General features: G+C 41.4%; 1 long non-coding RNA gene across 1 annotated transcript; it reads left to right on the top strand.

The window, feature by feature from the left end:
* Positions 1 to 2,991: 2,991 nt before the first annotated feature.
* LOC116056536 lies at positions 2,992 to 5,025 on the top strand. Its single transcript, XR_004106605.2, has 3 exons — positions 2,992 to 3,179; positions 3,733 to 4,914; positions 4,965 to 5,025. It is a non-coding gene; the product is annotated as an uncharacterized LOC116056536 (long non-coding RNA).
* Positions 5,026 to 6,747: the final 1,722 nt, after the last annotated feature.

Below are 6,747 nucleotides of genomic sequence, written 5' to 3'. Positions count from 1 at the left end.
CATGTGTAGCCTGATTGATGGTTGGCTGATATATGTCTTTGGATCATCTCCCCTCCACTTCTCCTGTGGGTAACATGGTCACATTAACCTGTTATGTAGTCTAGGAGCAAGAGTTTGTTGTTGGGCCATTATCGATCCCCTTACACCATACCTACGGCTCTGTGTATTGCTACCCTGTCGCCTCCAAATTCCCGGTTAAGTAAGTGTGAGTCAGTTTGTGGTAATTTTGATTAAACAAAATTTGAACATAGGATCCACTCACAAAATAGAGTGGTAATAATACACAACTAACTACCAAAAATCAATCAAGGCAGTGGCTCTGGGGCATTTGGGGCACCAGGGGGTCTGGGACGCTGGGCCAGTTTACTGCTTTGCCTGCCTGATAATCCAGCCTTGTAGGTAATCGAGATATGGATGCTACTGATGATCTACTAAATTAAGATGTGTGAAATCAGCAGCCAAACCGCATGTTCAGGAATGTTTAGATAACAACATCACGTGGGGCAAGTCTGAATCAAAGACTTGAATTGATAGAGCAGACATTTGCATTCAAATCAACACGATCACGAATGGCCAGGGCAGCTGGGGCCCCCGAGGGCTAACAAACTTTACTCCACAGCAATGGCTCAAAATGTGGCAACCACAGTGATCGCAACCCCCCTCCCCCTTAAAAAACAAACAAATTACTTTTTGCAATGACCTCTCAGTCGGAAACCTCCCTGAGGCAGCCCCATGTCATTCCCTAGAAGCACGATAACCAAACTTTTGAATTGATTTAACGTACAAGTCAAACGAAAATGAAGAGGAATTATCCTTCTGGGAGTGAAAAAGGGAAGAGAAAAAAGTAGGACGATGAGAAAAGAAAGCAAGACAGTGGTAAGTAGAGCACATAATGAAGATTACGTTGTTTAAAGGGATACTTCACCGATTTAGCATTAAGCTTTGTATCAGTAGAAACACGGTAGTATTTTCGAATGACCGTGCTTCCCTCCCTCATGTCCCCCTGAGACGAGAGATCTCTGTATTGTGGGTCTAGAAAAAAATGTTCCGATGATGTAAAACGACGATTTCTGCGTCATCGGAAGATTTTTTTGCCCAGAGGCAATGGACTACAGCCAGTAGTAGGAGCTACTCCATATTTTCAACCCGCCCATAGGGGGTTGGACTGTCGTCTTTACCCGAAGGTTCCCGAAGCAAAATGAGCATCAACCATCTAAAACGTCGCCAACAGGGAGCTCCGTCTTTTCAGCAGAAAACTTTTACAACAATTATGTGCATTCAAACTACCGCACATGTGTGCCACCGGGATACATTGGTAAAGATCGGCGAATATGCAGGACACTTTATTACAGACGGAATACTCGACACACCACGCGAGCTTTGCCTGCTACGGAGACCAGCACCTCAGCCTGTGGTGTCGCCTGATGCCGCTAGCCGGGGAAAGGGACCTCGACAGCGATGTGCAGGAGTGGAAAGCAGCTAGGTGGAAAGCTAATGCTAGCCGGGCCACCTGTTCCATCAATCCTGCTTGCAAGTGTCCGCTCATTAGACAACAAACTGGACTACATCCAACTTCAATGAAACTCCCAACACGAGTTCAGAGACTGCTGTGTTTTTGTTGTTGTGGAAACAACAGTGTACCGGACTATCCAGCTACCAGGCCTGCTAGCCTTCCGAGCAGATAGAGACGCTGCTCTGTCGCCGGGTAAGACTAGCGGAGGTAGGCTGTGTTAACACGGACTGGTGTAGAAATGGGGGTGCTTGTATCCAACCATAGACTGTTAATATACAGTCTATGTATCCAACTAACTGCTAACTGCTGGTGGAGTTTGTGACTGTTAAATGCCGACCATTCTACATTCCATGCAAATTTACAGCTGTGTTCATACTCGGTGTTTACAGCCCACCAAGCGCTAATGCTAGTATGCGTTAGCTGAACTATGTGTGTGCACTAAATGTAGCCTGTTTCGTATGCCGTTTTTATATAATGTTGTTTTTATATATTTTAAATGTGTAACACCACTTGAGCCACGGTGAAACGTTGTTTCGTGTATATGGTTGAAATGACAATAAAACACACTTGAGTTGAGTTGACTGTCTCACTGTCTGTCTGTTAACGTTAGGCGTGGCTTGGGAGTGGACTCTAAAGCAGTGAAGCAAGTGCATTCTGGGATTTGGTGTCTTTCATCCACATGAGCCAAAAACACATTTTCTGGCTTTTCTCGGCCTAGAAGCCACCAATTTCTAAAATAAATTTACATTTCTACTACATAAGTGACCCAATTTAAAGATATATTCATCTTTCCAATGGTGAAATATCCCTTTAACAGTAACTGTCTGAATGCTGTCATTTAACTATTACATTACATTTAACTAGCTAGTCTATGGGGGAGACACTTGAATAACTTTAGCTAGCTAGCATTAATGTTAGACTTAAGGCGTTTATTCTTTCACGTTTTTGTTAACTAGTTAACCTAGCAAGCAGTCAGCAGCTGTGCTTGCTAGGTCCCCAGGGGACTGCAGCAGCAGCCTCAAGTGCATGAAAAAAAAAGTTGCGCTTGTTCGCTCCGAGGAGCTGTCCATTTAAAACGGCTCATGCCTTGCTTTCCACTGACCTGTCAGTCTGTTCAGACAACATGCCCAGAGGTTACAGTTTCTTTAACCAGACTACAGGCCTATATCAGAGGGGGGGGTTGATGCATAGACCGTTAATATTAATGGACAACGCATCCGGTTCGGCAAAGTGCGAGAAGGGTCCAGCTGCGGCTTGCGGCCGCTCACGCCACGCCCCCGTCCGCTCACGCCACGCCCCCCTGCCGCTCACGCCACGTCCGACTGTAAGTCGGACGTGAGTGAGGTACTTCAGATGATGATAGTTTTTATTAAATGAAATATGACAGAGTTTCAGAAACACTACAAAGTGACATAGTCACTTTAATGTAATTTGAGTTATTGAGAATTGGCTACATTCAAAAGTTAAAGCTTCTTTTACTAACATTGTGTTGTATACATCATTTATTCCTCTTCTCTTCAGTCTGTTCTGCCAGAGCACAATGATCCTCAGTTGGTACCGACCTGTGATTCACAGTACAAGTGTCCCCTTTGTGAAAAGAAGGGAGACTTGTGTAAGCTGGTCCCTCATTTACAGGGCCACAAGCGAAACACAGTTAAACATGCAGGTATTTTCTTTTGTAAAACATACAATGTGATATTAAATATCTCATGTTTTATTGAAATAACTGACTGCAAATTTTGGTATTGCCTCATAACTGTGGTGAACAGTGAATGAAATTTAAGACCTACACATTAAAGTACATTAAAATGCAGTGTCACAATAGTAGTTGTAAAGTTAATAAATGTATTCAAATTGAATAAAAGCAACACAGAGTAATATAATAATAGTGAAAATAATAATGCGGTCTGGCATATCTGGCTTCATTATTATTGCTACATGACATTTCACAACATCATTACTGCATTGTCAGATGTATTTTAAACATCAGAAGAAACAGAACTGATTACTTTGTATGTACCACCCTGACACATGCTCCCCAGGACATTTACTTTGTCATTGAACTTTTAACAAATAGCTCTGAGCATCTAAAAAAGGAAAATTAGATTTATGTAACAAATAAATAATACAATTACTATTCTTTTTATGTAACAAAGGGGTGTGAAAAAATAATTTAATATGTACTTGCTGCATTTATTTACTCTCTTTTTCTCTTTTAGTGCTTCAATCTAGAGAGAGCCTTCTACTCAAATGTACTCTATTGTGACCAGCCCAGGAAAAGGAGAACACACACAGACAGTAGTTGCATTACCAGGACCTACCCATGCAACAAACACAGCTGCTGTCACCCACCTTTTTGTGTCCTCCAATAAGCTGGGACTTTGCTGTGACCCTAGAGACACCCTGAGCTATGTGTGCACCAAACGTTGTGTCAATCCATCCAGTAGATTTTGAAATATTTGGATAAGTGAAAACTTTAAGAGAGACGGGAATTCCTGAGAGAAGAACAGGTTGATCTTCTCAGACCAGAGGTCAACCCGAAGAGAGATGGTGAAAAAGATTGTTCATTGATCACCAGGGTACCAAAAACTCTAAAATACGTACATAAGGTTGTTCGGAACACAACAATTACTCTCACAAAATAAGGAGGGTTTGATGGAGAACAGATGAATAAGATGAAGAAAAACTACAAGAAGGCAAATCCCTACCCAGCCCCATTCATGTCAATCTAACATGTCCTCTCATATATTTACATCCACATCTTCATGGTTGACTCAGTGTTCAGCACTTTTACTGCAGGAATGTTCTTGTTTCAAACCAGCGGGGGTCTTTCTGTGTTCAGCAGCATGTGTTTGCATGTGGTTGTGTTTACTTACAGTACAGTCATGATCTCTCCCATGTCCGTGTGGGTTTCCTTCCTTCCTCCCACAGTCCAGACATGTTGAACAGGTGAAACATTGAATCTAAACAGTCTGTAGCTGTGAAGCCTATCCGGCTTCACTTCTCTTCTCCTAAATAGTGTTATAGCTCATTAGTATATAAGTCAAAACGTTATCACAATATAATTATATTATGTTTATTACTGTGATTTCACCAGTGCATAATCATCAGAATCAGAGGATTCGGTCCTTCCCCTTCATTTATTTATTATCCTAGTTGTGCACAACATATTATCATGTGCAAAACAAGAATAGACCAGTACAGGTACGGATTTACCTACAGTATGTACCTTTGGAGCCTAATAATTACAGTAAACTAACCAATTATTATCATCTCCAGGAGCCTGGTTGACTGAAACGTTTTTACAGCAGAATGAGAATAAACCCAAAGTTATATTATTTAGTCCAAAGCATAAAACCTATCTGCTTTATTCTGTCTTGTCAAGTAGTTTTAATCAGGCAGTCCTCCCTTATTTCCTGACTCTTAACAATTTTCTGTGTTTGACCTAGAGAAAGTTAACAGGCTCTGTCTATTGACTCTCTATTGATTGATATTCTTTCTAATTTCACCTTAAAAAAACACTCTTACTTGTTGGCTTTTAACTGTGCCAAACATGTTCTTCTAAGCCTTACTGTAAGTAATCTGCTGTTTGTGACATACATACCATATGTTTTGATTTTGTTTTTGAATAAAATGTTATTAGCAACAAATTATCTCATTCAAGTCAATTTTATTTATAGTATAAAATAACAAGAGTTATCTCAAGACACTTTACAGATAGAGTAGGTCTAGACCACATTCTATAATTTACAAAGACCAACAATTCCAGTAATTCCCCCAAGAGCAAGCATTTAGTGCGACAGTAGCGAGGAAAAACTCCCTTAACTAAGGCATTGTCCCCCGTTTCTTTCCCATTGCCAAATAATCCTGTTATTTCCTTCCTCCTGTCACCAATATCTTATTCTTCCTCCACTTCTGACCCCACATCTTTAAAACAAAGTCAAATGCATACATTTCCAAGCATCTATGCAGTGGTGAGAGGGATTGAAATTATACTACGGATATAGATTTTTTTTTAAATTGTATTATAAATTAGCAAATAAAAAAAAACTAATCCAATACAACATGAACTGATGATTGTTGTTTGCAGTTCAATGTATTATGTATTAGCAAATTAAAAAAACGAATCCAATACAATATGAACTGACATTCTATAGTTCCACCCCAAACTGGCTTTTATTTTGAAGGCGAAGAAAATAAGGGGCGTGACGTGAGCGGGGGGCGTGGCGTGAGCGGGGGCGTGGCGTGAGCGGGGGCGTGGCGTGAGCGGGGGCGTGGCGTGAGCGGACGCAAGCCGCAGCTGGACCATATTGCAAAGTGCTGCAAATGCGGAAGTGCCTTAAACCTGCATTCTATCTGAATTCCAGCAGGGGGCGACACGTGCGGTTGCAAAAGGAGGTTGGCTTTCAAGGAAGTTAACACTTGTCAATGGAGAGAGGCCAGACTCTCTGTACAAATGAAATGTACGAGAGTCTGGTAGGACCAGGCTAGGATGGCTGCGCCCGTAACGGCAAACTCGACAACGGATAGCAGATCTCCACCAACAAATGGGTGACGTCACACATGCGCTGTGCTGCCCATTAATATACAGTCTATGGGCTGATGACGACTCTTGGTGTGAGAGTGTTACGGATCCTCCAATGGGGGGAAATATATCCAGTGGCAAAGTAAAAAACAATTCTCATTGAAAGAGGGGCCTCTTCGTTTCACAACAGAGGAGCTAACTACTGTCATTCCTCAAATTAAAACCAGGGCTTTTATTTACCTGAACTTCAGAAGGTACCAGGCTTTTATTTGAAGCAGGCTTTTGTTAGAGGCAGGCCTTTATTTCTAATTCCATCTGTTTGATAAGTATAATTGTTTTAAATAAACTGTTTTAAATGAAAGGCCATAGTGTTCCTGTGGACAGAAATCATTCATTTTTTAAGAAACATTTGCAAAAATATCATCATATACAACAACAGCCAGAAGGGTGACAAAGCCATTGCGTCAGTTTGAACCCTGTAAATACTAGGTATTTATTTCAAATACAGGTACTACGGTATTGCTGGTAGATTACAATAAGAGCATACAGTAGTTTTGTAAAACACATTGCTGGTTTGCAGCACACCAGTATCTGATTAACGTTACAGACGGTAGCTATTTGTTTCTAGCTCCAGGCTAACTTTTTTCCTCCCACCTCCAGCGAGCCGTGCTCTGCTCTTGTCGGCTAATCTTGTCAGCTCACCCTGACA

The sequence above is a fragment of the Sander lucioperca genome, chromosome 2 (genome assembly GCF_008315115.2).
Source record: "Sander lucioperca isolate FBNREF2018 chromosome 2, SLUC_FBN_1.2, whole genome shotgun sequence".
NCBI classification, from domain to species: Eukaryota; Metazoa; Chordata; class Actinopteri; order Perciformes; family Percidae; genus Sander; species Sander lucioperca.
This window is presented reverse-complemented; position numbering and strand designations above follow the sequence as displayed.